Source organism: Rhea pennata, chromosome 1 (genome assembly GCF_028389875.1).
Source record: "Rhea pennata isolate bPtePen1 chromosome 1, bPtePen1.pri, whole genome shotgun sequence".
Lineage (NCBI taxonomy): Eukaryota > Metazoa > Chordata > Aves > Rheiformes > Rheidae > Rhea > Rhea pennata.
This window is the reverse complement of record NC_084663.1, coordinates 78571059-78587768: the sequence shown is the minus strand read 5'-3', so window position 1 is coordinate 78587768 and position 16710 is coordinate 78571059. Positions and strand designations below refer to the sequence as shown.

Sequence of the window (16710 nt, the reverse complement as noted above, 5' to 3'; positions counted from 1 at the left end):
AGAGAGGTTTCCTTTTTGGATGTATATTCACAGTGCTCATATAGCTTATAGCAACCAGGTTTAAAGACTAGTATTTCACAGCAAAATATCACAGAGTCACACTGTTGTAGATTCTCTTCCCATAGAAAAAGTCTTGTTTCAAATTAAGTATGGCTAAGGATATTTAAAAAATTCCTCTGCTTACCCAACTAAGAGCACTGATGTAAAAAGAGTCAAAATGATCATTCCTGTTTCACACAGACTAAAGCATTTTCTATTAAAAAACCTAAACACAACTGGAAGTACAGGTCTGTGGGAGCAAATACTGAGATACTGCCTCTGCAATCACGACCAGACTGGAGTTATATTCTTTTAAAATGGTTAATACTTGCTAACTTAAAATAGGAGTCTGATTCCACAAAAGACTGATTTGAGCTCCCTGAAGAGTCTGATAACCTCAATGTTAGGTTTCAGGGTCTAATATTCTTATTTTTCAGCTTTGTAGAACATTATTCAGCTTTTAAGAAAGGCAGAGAATATCTCCTAAATATATCTTGAAAGACTGTATCTCATTTCTTGTACGTCTGTTCAAGATAATCTCGGTGAAAATAAGAGAACATCCAAAAGACAGCAAACACCATTTGTGGTCAAACTGCATTCCCATGACTGACTCTTCACGGATGCACCCAACTAAAATGCAGGGGACGGTGCTGAAGTAGGTTCTCTATGAAGTGGCAGGCTCCCTTGGGCACCACTAGTTATCTTAGGAAAGTGCTGTCTATGAATAGTTTCTGGATTAAGCCCTTTCATATTTGGTGAAAATGTATTAGTAAGAACCTGGGCAGGAATGGAAACCACATGACAGGAAAGAAAATAAATGAATTGTCTTAAAAAAAAAAAGAGGATATTTTCTCATTCTGGCTGAAAGCACTCTCAGGCACTATCCTCCAGAGGACCCTGCATGTGACTTACATGAAACCAAAAGATTTCATTTGTGCCTACACTGCTTTGTACATTTACTGTAGTTGATCTCACAAAATTATGCCCAATCTACTTGATGGACAAAGCCAACTTTTCCCCATAGCTCAGCAGTGATTCTTATGTCAGGCACAATTTTTAAATTTGATCATGCTTTCTGCCTGCTTTAGCTCTGTAAGCAAAATATGAATGGCGATTCTTGAAATAATCATTAAAGAGGGGTTGTTACTCAATGAAAAGTATGGTTAAGATGCAACATTCTATTCATTTATGGTTTGTTGTATTATTATCACTTAAGAAAAAAGCCCCAGATAGTTAACAACAATCCCATAGGCAAGATGACTCAGTGCATGCTGGTCAGTTCAGAGATTTTCTTACTGCCTATTCTTTCTTAAATAAAATCACTTCCCAGAAAAAAACATTTTATTCCATTCACACACTTATATATTAAAGTATTAATACAAAGAAAACACAGGGCCCAAGAAGAGGGAGGATGTAACCATAGAACAAGAGAGTATCGACCAGTTCTCCATTTAAAGCTTATCCTAAGGAGGAGGACTTTCAAAAAACTGTATCTGTTCCAACTAAAGTCAGTAACTTTCATCAGAGCAATGAGAAGCTTGTTCAATGCACTTGAAAATCCTACTCAGTAAGTACAATTTCATCAAAAAAAGAGGAGGAGAAAATGGAAAACAATTCAGAAAAGCGATGGAAGAGACAAGTCTGTTTTAAAACTATTCACATACAAAAAGCTCCAATTTTATTTTTTGTACCTAGTCTATTTTACAAATAATAATAGAGCACTTCCTACCTAAAGATTACAAACATTTTACAACTATCTGTCTCCAAGCAAGTACAGGAGGAATACTAAACAGTTCACATTTGCAAGGAGTTACCATAACCATAGAAGAACAAAAAGATCACAGCCACAGATGCAGAAGTGCTAAAGCCGAAGTATAGCTAATTCAGTTCCTTCAGTGCCTCTCTCTTGATTCACTGCAGCACGCTTCAGAGCAGAAATACTGGCCATTGTTAGTCATTAATATCTAGGTAGCTAGCATTCATACCTGACTGTACATTTCCATGGAAAAGGCTTTGGAAACAAAAATAGGACACAGACAAGTGTGCATTGTGAAAACAACTATGAAAACTCTGAACGAATTAGCAGATGTGCCTGCTGACAGAAATTCATCTCCACACATGAGGTAACAAGACCCACACAGCTACTAGATGGTGTCCCCTGTGATCACGAGCGATGCCAAGAGCACCTTGCTGGGTTTTAGATGATGGCACCAGAACAGCACTGGTTCACAGCATCTTTGGACTTGCTTCCCCTGGCTGGTGGGAACAATGTACTGTCCTTGAGAGCTGTGTTAAGCAAACTTACTACTCCTTTGTATTATATACAGCAAGGGTCTGTCAGAATGACACAAATCATTCCTAGCACATCAGTCAGGAAAAACAAGCTAGGTAACCCAAAAAACATGGCTCAGTGGCTTTGTTAAGGTTTTGCTCTAGCACTGAATCAGCAATTGTACTCGATACATCTTTCCATCCTTTCTTGTCTTTAGCAAAGAAAATATGTAACTTCTTGAGCTAAAAACAGATTCTGGAATGTGCTGAATAAGTATTTCATAAAAGGGGAAAAGTTTGGCTAAAAGGAACTTTGTTGTCAAATGATTTATTAGAACTCATAGCCAAATCAGGTAAGAGCCCTAAGGAGGTGCTGTATCTTTCAAAGAATTGAACTCTAAGAAGAGCGAAGTTGGGGTTTGGGGGGGAAGGCAGCAGAAAGACCTATGCCAATCAAATAAAGATCTCCCACATGTATGTCTCTCAGTTTCCTGCACCACTACTTGTTAAAGGGGCAAGCATGTTAAAGAAATGCATACTTAATAAAGCTATGCATTTATGAGGTTACTTGTGTATCACAAAGTCTGGATTAGTCAATGAATCTTTCCAACTACCTAACTTGAAAATTAGTGGTTGGCAAAGACTGCTGACATCTGCCACAACTTTATTTAGCCTTCTACATTCCCTGGAGGTACTGCATACGAGCTGCTGTGCAGTACCGCACTAGAACAACTGCAGACAGAAGGGAATGTAGACAGCCATGCAAAGTGTTTAAAATAGGAAACACAGGCTCTGTGCTGGGGGCTAGCAAAACAGGTGTATATATATTGGGAGCTTATATTAACAAGGCTTCTGTTACACATGCACAAGGCTGTCGGCAGCCTTTTCAGAAGTAGAAGGGTATTTTGGTTAATGTCAGACAGAGTAACCTCATAGTAACCTCTAGGCTGGCTCGCAGCCATCAGGGAGGATTCTGAAGGACTGTCCCTTGGTACTGCATTGATTAGATTTCTTACCATAATACATCCAGTGTTTTTGCTCAGTAAACCTTGCTGACAATTGAATCAAGGATAAAGAGTGTGAGGGGAAATAAAAACTGATCTCCATGCAAAAATGGGCCATAAAATTAACAAGGTTCTCAACATCACGTAATTCTATCTGCTCTATTGTGGCCAGAAGATTAGAGCCTGTAAAATACATAAGCAAGCAAGCAAGCAAGGAAGAATACCAACCAAAAGAATCCAGAATTCATGCAAAGCTAATGTTGAATGTTTAAATATACAAACCTAGGAAATCTAAAAGGTTCAGTTCCCCTAGCAACATTAAAATGTTTCCTTGCCCATATACTGTATATGCATCACTTTTGGATACTAGTCATGCTGCTAAACACACATTTTATGCAACCTTTACTGTGCTGTGGAAATGTTAATATTCAAGTTTCCTGATTTTCATGTGTTGCAGCATCAACAGTGCACAGAAAGCATGTATATAAAAGTAAACAAAAAAGCTACATCCTCTTAAATAAAATGTAGATGGTAAGCTGGAATGCAGCTAAGTCTGCAGTGGAGCAATTTCTCTTCTAAGAATATTAATATCAATGCACTGGGGTATTACAACCCCTGCCACCCAGATACATACTCTTCAGTTGCTAGAAATCTTGAAAGTGCACAGTTGTCAGTTGGATGGGCTGGCTGGTTTATTACATTCATGACAGACTGAGCCTGTCTAGAATAAAACATTATGAATATACAATACTTTAATTACAACTGTAAACAAACTTTCACCGAAAATTTTCAAGTGAGTTTATTTGTAAACTCAAAGATTCAGTGCAAGGTCTCTCAGACTTGCTGAGTAAGGACATTCTAGTCTTTTGCCTTTTGCAGCTAATCTGGCTCCTCCAAAGGGAGCTAATGTCTATACAAAAGGCTAGGCTGGTAGAAAACCAAGAACCTGCAAAGTTTGGTTGTGGATCACTAATAATTTTTGCTAGAAAGATCCTTAGCTGCTAAAAACAAACAAATTCCAAATCATAGTCAATGGAAAGACAGCTGCAAAGTTGAGAGTTGTAAATAAACAGCCTATTTAAGAAGAGAATACCACATTCTATTAATAATGAATCATCTAAGCTGTGAATAACAACTATAACACTCACCTATTTAGTAATTCATGAAGGAAAAACTAGTATCTTTCAAATATAAACATAATTGACAAATATTATAGTAGAAAGGATGACTAGGATTGTCATGAATTCAACTATCCATATTGGATGATGAATGATAAAGTAAGTAAACTAGATTATTTCATAATACCTAGAATAAGATGGGAACATAACACACACAGATTCTTCAATAAGGCATACAAGAATACACAGAGAATTCATTTTTATGTTCTCCCCTAATAATACATGGGCCCAAAGAATGGTGCATTATCCAAAAATGATCCCTCTAAACAGGCAGACTGACATAAAATGCACAATACTTTTTGAAGATTTATAGCCATAGCTGGATATCAGCGTTGATCTTGTAATATGCATCTACTCAAGCCAAACACGTTATCATAACTGTGACCTGATGAAGCAGAAGCAAAAAATGCTTTTTGCTATAAGAAAATGTGTGTCTAACATCAAGAGCAAAAAATGGTAACAGTCTTAAAATACTGGTGTTTCTTTTTTTTTCCTAAAAATATTTTAAATTAATGACTTGGGTCAAGCAATGACAAAGAGCAAATAATCAGACAAGAAAATAACCAAATAAAATGTCATCACCACATGAAGTCTAACACAGCTGATGTTGAAGCCTTACTGATTCTGAAAACATAGATACTGCAATTTTTACAGCTTTGTTTAAAAAAATGTTTTGATCAGTTCTGATCCTTTGACATTACGTATGGGAAAGGAATGAAAGCTGGCCATTCACTTGGCACTAGCTTATGTTCCCAGTCACTATTCATCTACAGAGGCCTGCTGAGCCTCCAAACACTGTGCAAGCTAACGCTTGCAAAATGCTTGCCAAAACTTGCAATCCACATTCAGAGGAGAAAGCTCTTACTCAAAAATTCCAAAAGGCAAGTACACAGCAAACCCAAGAACCTTCATGAAAGAAACTGAGATTTTTCATGGATGTTCTATGTATTTTTGAGCTTCAAACAATTTTGTGGTAAATACACAATACTCTTTGCATAAACAGCACTGCAAAAAATTCAAAGGCAATTTAACCTTTTGAGTGCTATGCCCTTCCAATAGCCAACTTTTCCTTTTCAGAAGAGGCTCCAAATACAAATCAAACTATGTTATACTCATATATATACTGATATATATCAGTATATTCAGATAGTCTATCCTCTCCTGATGATGAAAGCAATGCATGAAACTCTAAGGTGAATTTTAAAACATATAGCCACAACATATCCTACTAAGAGACCTATTAAGACTTTCACTTATACCACAGGTATTTATGTATGATGTACTAAAACCACATATACTTATATATGTATCTGATGTACAAATGTGCAGTAAATTATAAAAGAATTATGAGCATCAAAATCACTGAATATCACAGAAATGGAGACTGCAAAATTACAAGGAATCAACACAGTGTTTCATCCTTTCCACTCCCCTATCATTTAGTGTGAGAAACCTTCTTACAATTATCGGAAAGCTAAAGATCTCAGCTGAGATCAAAAAGGAATGTTATTTAACTGTTCGGTAATTGGATGCATTGTCCATACGTATGCTGTATTGTTAAAAGCACATCACTTCGGCTACCTTAGAACTGGAATAGGCTGGCCAGCATTGTCCTCTGAAGTTTGTATGCGCTCCTCCCCTGTGCCATGTGGATAACAGTAAGGACAGTACAAGTCCCACTAATCTTTCTGTGTCACAACAAAATAAATCTCTGACATTACATGAATGAGATGAAGGCAGATGACAGAAGGTGTATGTGGACAACTAACCTTCAAACACTCTGGTTGCTATATAAAAACTTTCTTTTCTTCTTTGAGTACCTATGTATAAGCCACCCTCTTGGAAGCTCATAGACAGTAATCTGATGTGCAAGAGTAGGTGTCCAGACCTCAACTAAAAATAGATGGCAACAAAGCTCTGCCAAAAGAGGTGTTTGCTCTGGATCATTCCACCAGCAAATAGTGTTTGCAACAACTGTGTGTGGAACCCCATATAGCTGCTTTGCCAATATCAACAATGCAAACTCATCTCAACGAAGCAGCCAAATAAGCCTGCTGACTATTAAAATGGAATGTATAATGAGAAGAATGGATCCCTCGCTACCACAGATAAACACAAAATTCCTCATTATTGCTACTTAAAACAAAATCTTTTAAGACACTACGATATGGCTTATCAGAAAGGCAAAAGACCATTCATATTAGGCTTGCTGAGGCAGATTTCCCCAGGAAGGATGTCTTTATACGTAAAAATTGCAAAAACATGCTGTTAAAGTTACGAACATATAAGGCTAAAAAGTACTATCATAAGCTGCCATGTAGTTCCAAGGTGGTTCTTTGGAACTAATAGAAAAATCCCTTTAAAACCCTTAAGGAACTGAGATTTGAGACACTGAGGAAAAAATGGTCTTCTCTAAGAGGAAAGCAAACCTTATTAACTCCTAGTTACACCTTCAGAGAACTGAATAAAAAAGCAGAAGTCTTATCTCTGTAACCAATGATCTGAGTCCAGATCATCCGCTTCTTTCCCGCTAACTTTATCTCAAGTGAACTTGCTTTACATTGAGTACTTTTGGAACTTTTGAAATTAATTAACAATTCATAGGAGATGATTTGGAACAGAGAATGACTTACTTGTTTTCAAATATTAAGACTAGAATGATAATGAAGACACGAGCCCACAGAAGTCCATAATCATTTAAAGTGAGGTTTTAATGGAATTAGGCACTCACATTAAAGAATGAGATCTCAGAACCCTTGCCTGCCCCGAATTGTGCTTGCATTGCCGAAGATGCCAAAGTTTTGGACTTCTGCTCTACCTGTACAACCAGAACTACCACCATGCTGGCACCTAAGACAATAATGGGATTCACAAACTGGGCAGCTTTGCTCCTACTTCCCTAGATGCAGTCAATTCCATGTAAATCCATGGGTTGTCCTTACTGTTCATGGACAACAATGGGTGCAACACATACATGCAGTCAGCTCTACTTAAGAAACTCCCCATGCTTAGTATGCAAAGTACACTATACTGCTGACATTTGAACAACACAGAGCAATGATAGTAACTGTGTAAATGAGAAAAAGACATCTCTGTCTACAACTATTCTTCAGAAACAAAAAACCTCCCCAAACGCAGCAGATGAAAGAGCTTAGTTTTGATCATAAGAGTACTTAAGAGAGACCTAATACAAATTGGGAATGATTTTTGCAGACACAGAGGCCTGCTCACATGGAAAACTCTTGGCCTGACAAGAATCTAAAGAGACAATGAAAAGATAGATGATCCAGTGCATCAACTTCCCAGCCGGACAACTGAAAACACATCACAGTCTCTTCTTGACCCTTTAATGAAAGCAAAGCCTTTGATCAATACACTGAATGACAGCCAGTCTCAGAAAATAAGTGACCTGAGAAAAAGCTCACTCTTACATAGAAGTGAACATACAGGTAATACACTTAAAAGAGGTATGCTTTCACTGTTGTCAGTTCACTGGAATATGGTGTTGAGTGGTATTTTTAGATTTCGGTTATGTTAACAGTCCTCACAGTTAGTCCATCTTTAAAATGACTGAGTGATGGAGTTTACTCTTAGCAGGTATGTTTGTAGCACATTGGGAGATCTTCAAAGTAATTTATAAAACCCTAATGATAAGGAAGAATTAATCCTTATTTTGCAGGTGAAGAACATATGTACAAAGGAACTTGTGTGCTTTCATGCAAATCACTTAAGCACTGTGACAGAGTGAGAAACTCAACCTGAACTGCCTAACAGCCAATGCCAGATCTATACGAACAGCTTTCTGAATGAGCAGGCCAGACATAGGAAGCTCTCTCACGAAGGAAAGCAGAAGGAAGCAATTTTTAATGCAATTCTCTTCAAAGAAATTCTAAGCAACTGTATACAACTCCTGCCCCAAAAGCCAGCAACATAACCCAATGCAACCCAAGGAAGTCCAGCACATACTGTATTTTCGCAGAGGTCTTGTACTCAGGCACAATTGCTCTGTCCCTCCTCACTCTGCTTAGGCCAGCTCTCCTTACATGGCAAGCTGCTGTGTTTGGAGAACTTCCTGTTACGTAATCCCAGACTTTGCTTGCAGCTTTGAGATTTTATCGTACACATACCTAGGAGAAAGACAGGAAAGCAGAGTGATTCTGAAGATGTAGTTTCATGTGCTTTATTTTCACTACTGTACATACAGTGTTCTGAGGTGTCTGGCACTAAGGGTGAGACCTTAGTGAAAGTGACTGATTGCATTTTAAAAATGGAAGTACTGTTCTGATACTGGGATTATTAAGACAGGGCAGAAATTTAAATAGCTTCGAATCCACATCCTACTGTGAATGTGAAGCACCTTTCCCCATCCCCCTTGCCCATATTCTACACACTAAGGGCAGTTTTTTTTATAAAGCAAGCAAGCAAATGCCACTAAGTTCATTCTTCACACACAACTAGTACCTGCCCATAGGACCACAGTAGCAATTCCAAGGTATCCTTTTAATTCCCATAGTACATTTTTAGTGTGCAGAAAGCAAGCCATTCCACTGCCCCCTCCTTTTTTAACACAAAATTATGTATAGAATTACATAAATATTGCATATAACTTTACTGATGCTTGCTTTATGGACAAAGCTTAGTTACAGCTATTTTGAAGGTTCTTATTTTTAAGTATCACCTATATTCTAGAACCACTGTTGGCTATGAAAGGCGGCTTAAGATAATACACAGAAGGACTTACTCCTGTAATTTGGGGGCACGGCACCACATGGGCAGGTTCTGGCTCAGAGCTGGGGCTAGTGACAGCAGCTCCCGGGAGACCCTGCCAGCAGTGCCGTCATGCCAGTAGGAAAGAACAGTTGATGGCACCTACCCAAGGTCAGCTCCTCCAATTCAGGAGCTGGGCTTCTTCCAGACGCTGGGAAGCCACTTGTTTAAATGCAGCCAGTCGGCAACAATTAAGCATCTAAATAAAACATGCAGATTTCGTATTCCTTTTGAAATTGCCTCCGTGCCACACTGTTTATTTGCTGTTTCTCACAGCCTTCATTATCCAATAATCGGCCACAAAATGGCGGTAAGAACGAGGCAGACATTTTGTAACTGTCTCATTAAAAGCTCAGCAGAACAATGGGAATGCGCTGAAAGAAAACAAGCACTTTGTGTAACACCAAGATGCTGTGCTTTTAAGCAAACTCTTCACCTTATCTTGCAGTAAATTTATGACAAAGCCACACTGAGAAGCAACCGGACCCCATTTTATGCCCCCATTCGGGTAAAATACACTCCAGCGTTTCCCTTTTCGAATGCTTTTACTTAAGTGAGTGCAGTTCTTCACCAATCCCAGCACAGGCACTTTGGCACCCTATTCCCTGCACGCCATATGGATTCAAGACCACCTATTGACAGTGGCTCAGTCATTATAATCTTGCACATTCCTCTCTCCAAGTCCAAACACTAATGTTTTCTGTTGCGGCTCCAGGAGCTTGACCGTTTTCAGTATAGCTTTTAACACACTTTCACCAAAACCAGCCCATGAACATGTGAGGAACAGAATCTACCTCTATCCCTGCAGGTAACTTTTCATCCAAATTTAGGTATCTAACGCAAAATAAGACAGGAACTGTAAAAGCAGAGCAAAGTAATATTGTAGCTAATGAAAGCATAAACCCTCAAGAATTAAAAAGCATATTTTTTAAAATTATGTGCCTACCAGACTGCTCCTCAAATTATTAGCAACTGATGCATCTTAAGAAGCAAATATGCAAATCTTGAGGAAAAACTGCAAAGCACATGTTACTTACTAAAGATTCAGGTACCTTCCAAATTTCAGGTTTAAAGAGTCAGACATTTCTACACTATTCCCTCAGGAGAAAGAAAACAAAAAATGTAACAAATTTGAACACAGAAAAACTACGTATTTGTCACCCTCCTATAAATCAAAAGTGGGGATTTCTGATGAGCAATTTTTGCTCACATTTATTTAACGATACGAAAGAAGTAAGAAGGCTGGGCTAGTGCTATGTTTGGAAAGGGAGCTGTGATACAAGGAGAAACACATTCTGAAATTACACTATGAAAAAAATCAGATTATTAATATATTTCTGGTTATAAAGGTTTACAATATATAATTTACACAAGTGAAACAGCTAGGGAGTAACTACATGGGCACACCGAAGACACAGGCTCTGCATAGTTCCACTGACATCAGCAGAGACTGGGCAAAAGCAAAGCAGTTCAGTTCCCACTTCTCTCTTCTAACATCAGCTCAGACTCCAGTACGACACTGTTACTCGACAGTCAACAAACCAGACCAGGAGACTCGGGCAAAAGAAAGACGACCAGCTGAATGGCAAGAAAAGGCTGCCACTCAAAGCCAAAAGTTAGGTAACCATGCCTAGCGTGCAGGTGGCTCAGTGAAGCAGCTACCTGGAAAAACTGTCTGGCAGAGTTTATTTTGAAAATTTATCTCCTGGCAGTAAATGGAGGGAAGCTGGTTTGCTGGACTGAGTTGAAAGAAAGCAATTCTGAGCCCTGGGAGACAGCAGGGCAAAATTTTCTCAGGAAAGCTAGAATTTTAACATACAGTTTACATACGACTGTGACACATCTACCACTAACACTAGATTTCCAAGTTACAGACTGAGCCTTCCCGTACAAGCAAGTAAGAGATTCAGGAAGTGAGAGGTTTGTCTGGGCCACCTAGACCTGTAGTATATTTTAGGTACAGGAGGGGAAATACTACCACGGTGTGAACCCTCAATGGAGCCAGAGCTATCCAGGACGGGTATCTCTACTATGCCGTGAACATTTGGTGGAGGTCTCACTCCAGTCCACACTTCCACAAGCCCACAGACAGAAGTGTCTCAAAAACCAAGCTGCTACACAATCCCTTGGCACTCCACCAAAGGCTGAGGCTTACAGTGTAATATAACTGTCTGTGTTTTACGGACTTGCTATTTCCCTGAAACACCCATTTTGCAGTGGTCCATATTTCTCCAGTGGGGCTAGTCTGCAGCCCCACTGGACTGCAGTACCAGACTGCAGTGAAAACAGGTGCGACAGCTCTTTCCAAACTTGAACAATGCTGCCAAAATCAGGACGTCTGCCAAGCTTAACATGCACACTATACGTTCAAAGGTTACGAACCATCTCTAAAACCACTGATTTAAAAGCTACATTGATTATAACTGTGCTTTGCTTTTGTTACAAAACCCCAAAATCGTGGAAAGATGTCTGGTTCCAAGTTTCGTTACAAACTTGAAAACATGCCAAAGTTGATGAAAAAGTTCCCTAAGGGTCATGATCCTTCAGAGCTAAGCTAAGCCCGATCTAAGGCAGGAGGAAAAAGCCCCGAGTTAACACAAGGCTTCACACTGGAAGTGTGGGAAACTCGTGGTTTCACAAGATTTCCTTGCAAAGCCAGGTGAAGTTCAGCGGTTTCTGCAATATTTCACAATGAGTGGCTGGCTTCCTTTTAACTCAAAACTCAAAGCAGAATCAAGCAGCTGCAAACTTGCACGAAGCAAGACAAAGAGGATATAAGAATGTTAGTGTGAGCCCCTGGGAAATGAATACATTGAATTTAACCTGCTGCCACTTGACAAACCAAAAATCCACATACCCTCCTGATCAACTTTAACTGAAATACAAACATTACAAACATGTATATTAGTGGCACAGTTTCATTACACGTTCGACCTAAGTGAGGTATCCACAGATAGACTGCACAGTGCTTGATAACATGGCTGCCCACTGCTCTTCTTGCAACTACATATACTACCAGAGATTAGGCAGGGCTATGCTCACTGGCAAAATTGTTGTATTGGGCTAAATCCAGCCCCATTTCTAGACCTGTTAAGGTTAAGCTTGCTTTTGACAGCTGGGAGGAATGAAAAAGAAGTTGGTTCTAGCTCTTAAACTGGGAGAACTAGAATTAAAATGCAAAACAATCACATGGGTTTAAGACTTGAAGCAGTAGTTTTCTTCAAATGACACTTTTTGGTCTGCTCTACAACTGCCAAGCACAAGCTTTCAAGGCCCATGAAAAAATGGCTTGTAGTTACTTTCAGTGCTTTTGTGAGAGGATATTATATTAGTTCACAACTAATGTGTGAATGTGAATGTCCATGCTATTTGGTGTCAGCTAGTGGATGAGGAAGACCTCCAGCAATCACGGTCTTCTGGTCACAGTGAAGAGCAGCAAGAAAGGGCAGTAAGCATGGAAGAATACTACTTACATAGTAAACAGTGATCAAGAGTCAAAGAACCTCTCAGCATTAGTTTGCCTTACTTCAGAACAGGAATAATCATATTTTATTGGGGACTTAAAATATTTGTATTTTGGAAGGGCTTTTCTTATTAGTACTGAAAGTGGGAATGTCCATACATAGGCTAAGGGAAAACAACAAAAAAAACCAACATAACCACATGGGAAACAAAAGTAGAATGAAAGACTGAAACTGGAAAGAAGAGAAAGGTAAGATAAGAAAGGAAAACGAGAGATAATTAAAGACAGAAGAGAATAAAAGATTAAAACTCAACAGAAAAATGACAGAGGTTTAAAAATGATACTGAAAATCAGGTAATGGGGATAAAATGGAAAATTAAACATGTTAATTATAACATTCTATATTAAGACAAAGATTTTGTCTTAATCACAGTAAATATTTTGAGCAGTAAGGAAGTATTAGTATTTTTTACCTTTAATTCTATTACTGAATCAGTAGAGAAAGAGAAAAAAATACTAGATTTTGTCAGCATAGTCTTGGCCTTTAGGGTTCAACTTCTTTGGTGAACTGTTCCATAATCACTTGTAAACGCTGAAAATTATATGCAGATCCTAACTCCACATCCCTGCCTCCACCAAGCTGATGACTTCCAGTTATTCTTCAGTAGACGGAAGTAGTAAGAAAATTAACCATTTCTATAAAAGGGCTTCGAACAATTCTCCTCAGTGACCTTCTTCAAAATTGTAAGGCCATCTCTGTTCCTAATGCTGTAATTGCTGCTTATCTGATTGAGTCAAGTTTTGGAGAAGAATGGCATAAAAATAGTTGGCAGTTTTGAATCCACCTTTGGTAAATCTACTTCCTAATGGATAAGCTCAATGGGTATTTAGAAAGGAGAGAGTCAAATTGCTAGAGCTACAAATATGCAAACCCTGTAGGTTTCTGATTGTGAACTGGGGTAATATTCAAGCTGCAAAAACTATCTGGAATAAAATGAACAACTACAACAACAACAACCCCCAGAATGCTTTCTTGTTATTTTAAGAAGTTTTACCATTATGACTTAATGTATCTTTTTGCATACATTCTTTTTCATCATTTATGTAAGCTGAGTTGCCATGAGAACTAAAAGAATTGTTTTAATAAAGCAATACCCCTCTGTATTTTAAATACTGCAGGTTCCTGAGACAAAGAAATTCACTCTCCAACTCCAAAGATACAAAATAATACAACAGAAAAAGAACCAGGGGGGAGGTGGGAGGAAGAGAGAAAAAAAAGAGAAGAACTCTGCCTCCCTGCCTTTAGGTACTTCAAATGAATTTTGCATGGAAGTAGCAACCCTGTTCCATAACTCTTAAGCACAAGCTTGACTGCTTGTTATAAGCTTTATTTCTAACACATCCTGTGCCCATCACTTCCTTTGATGTCCCTATGGCATATCACTCAAAATTTTTTTCTTTTATTGGGACTCCAATAAAATAAGTAGAACACAATGTTTAGTGTTGCGATTATACATTCTTAAACGCTAAGAGCTGTATACCTACTGAAGCCAAAGGACCGGGTAAAATCTGATGTGTGGTAGTGATGAAAGGTTCGTAAAGTGCCACAGGACAGCAGATCCTGTGCTTCTGAGTGAATGGTCTTTAAACAAGACTACACAGATAAGCCAAAGGACATATCTCCTTGCAGGACCAACGTAGTTTCTTGTAGAAGCAATTTTAAAGTTTAGTCCTAGTTACAGAGACATAGAATTGTATTGGCCAATATGAATAACCAGAGCCTAGTGGGAAATTCCGAGAAGGAAAAGTTGAACAGCTTAGTTTAAATGTAACTTAAGGGAAATAGACCGAAATGCTAACTCTCCAAATTCCCAGTGCATATTGGCATCAGTGTGAAATAAAAATTACTTAAAACTACTGTAGTGTTAAAACTAAAGTAGTAAAAAGTTATGAAACAGAAAAATTAGGTCGAACATAAAAACAAAATCATTTTGACAATAATTGTATGTAAGGCTGTATAAATATTAACACACTCGTCTCCAGGGGAAGTGGTGACTGCTTCACTGCATAGGCATTTAAAAATAGGCTGAACAAGTTACTAGACTCTTAATTTTGCAATGTTAAAGATTTTCACATCAATGAAAATGTGTCACATATTGATCAGCAGCAAACTGTATTATTTTTCCTCTACAAGAGAGGGATCACATCAATGCTACAAAAACAACAGGAGTCTATTACAGTGAGTTGAGAGTGGATGAAACCCGTTTTTCAGAAAAAGATGTGTGTGCTTTGTGACGGCCTGAGTGACTTCTACTTATTCTACAAAGTTAAGCAGACCACTAACAGTCAACAGAAAACACACAAAGAACAAGGGACATGAAATTAAATATCCTAACAGACATTCTGAACATCAGGCTTTCTGGCCAACACGCTTCCACAGATACTGCAGTGATAACAATACAATTAGTTTTATTATTAATGCTAATCCAAAAGGAAGTTAATGGAACCAATGTTTCAAATTAGCAATTTCTCTTAAAAATTCAGGGATGACAACAGTAATACCTGCCTCTCTGCAAAGAGACTACAGCTTCAACTTCCAGTTGAAGATGCCTCCTCTGCAACATCAGGCGTAACATCACTAACTTAGAGCTAGTTAATCATTCTTCTGTCACCCTTACTGAGTTCTCAGTTACCTGAGTGGGATTCAAAATAACTAGCATGACTAGTATAAGCAGCAGCCTACCCACTGCAGCATGGTGTTTTCAATGGACTAGTTTATCTACCTTAAAAGCTGATCTCCTGATGTACTGCCACAGCCAATAGGGTTTCCAGTGCCCTGGTCACTGGCCCAAACCAGCACTGGGTAAGTACTGTGAAGATGCAGTTAGAACTGCATGGACTTCAATGTCGCGGCAGTTCTCATTTGTGCAACATTAACTGCACCAACAAAACGGCACTTGGGCCACCAGAATGGTTTCATTAGCAGCACAGCACGACTGGATTAGCATGACTGTTAACTCAAGTTGGAAGTCTCTTGCCACTTTCCCGTTGCATCACCAATTCAAGCATCAGTAGCACTTGTTCTTCGAAACAGGCTCCTGATGGACTAGCTTTGCTTTTCAGGTGAAAAGTACTTTGCAAAAACAGAACTTTTTGTAGGTGACTGAAGTTGAGTTACTAGTAACACCCGACTTGGGCCTCCAGTTAACACTACAGTGAAAATAGACTCTTATTTTACACATGCGCACTCAAGAGTTCATGAGATTTTTAATACTCCTTTTTTTTCATAAAGTATTTATTTTCTGAATTACTTTTTTAAGTGCATAATTAACAGCATGTTTTGGATTTTAGATGGGAGACTGTTTTTCAAAGGTATTTTGAAGCATACATTCTACATAAACTATTCCACATTATGTTTTTTACTTTTAAAAAGTTTCTTCTGATGCATTACATATTTCTAAGCAGGAAATCGTATACAGATTACCTAGTTTAGAGTCACTCTTTAGAGCAGTCTTATGTTCAGAGGTTCAGTCTTTCATTCCTTTACAACAGTGAAAGAGTTAATCTAAATGGGAGTTTGCCCTTAAAAAGAAAGCATTAAAGCAAGCCAACAATAACAAGCTAAATGAAGGCCATTCTTTTGCCTTTTGTCAATATTATCATAGTGACAAATAGATCAAACACAAGATATTTTTTAAAGTTTGTATTTTTTCCCTCTTTGTAAATCATAAATGCTTTGGCATATTTAATTGCAAAATGAGTTCCCAGTGGATTAGACTAACATGATGGATTAAAAGAAACGTTCCCAAATCCTGCTGTATCTTAGTTGGAAAAGTACACAAAATATACTTTTGCTAATTGCCCCACTCATTTTCTAGCTATTCCTATTTTCCCTACAAGAACTGAGCTGTCTGCATTAATCAAAAAACTTTCATTCTTCTGCAATTGTGTTCTGAAACTTTAAAATACTATGTTACACATGTATTTC

General features: G+C 38.3%; 1 long non-coding RNA gene across 12 annotated transcripts in view; it reads right to left on the bottom strand.

Annotated features, from left to right (window-relative positions):
- LOC134149436 (uncharacterized) overlaps nt 1-16710 on the bottom strand; it is a 206769-nt gene that overhangs the window by 20679 nt on the left and 169380 nt on the right. For 11 of the 12 annotated variants that reach the window (XR_009960419.1, XR_009960416.1, XR_009960424.1 and 8 more), the window contains one exon: nt 8459-8619. The exons of the other annotated variant lie outside the window; for it this stretch is intronic. This is a non-coding gene — a long non-coding RNA (uncharacterized LOC134149436). The remainder of the gene's footprint in view (nt 1-8458; nt 8620-16710) is intronic. 12 annotated transcript variants of the gene reach the window in all.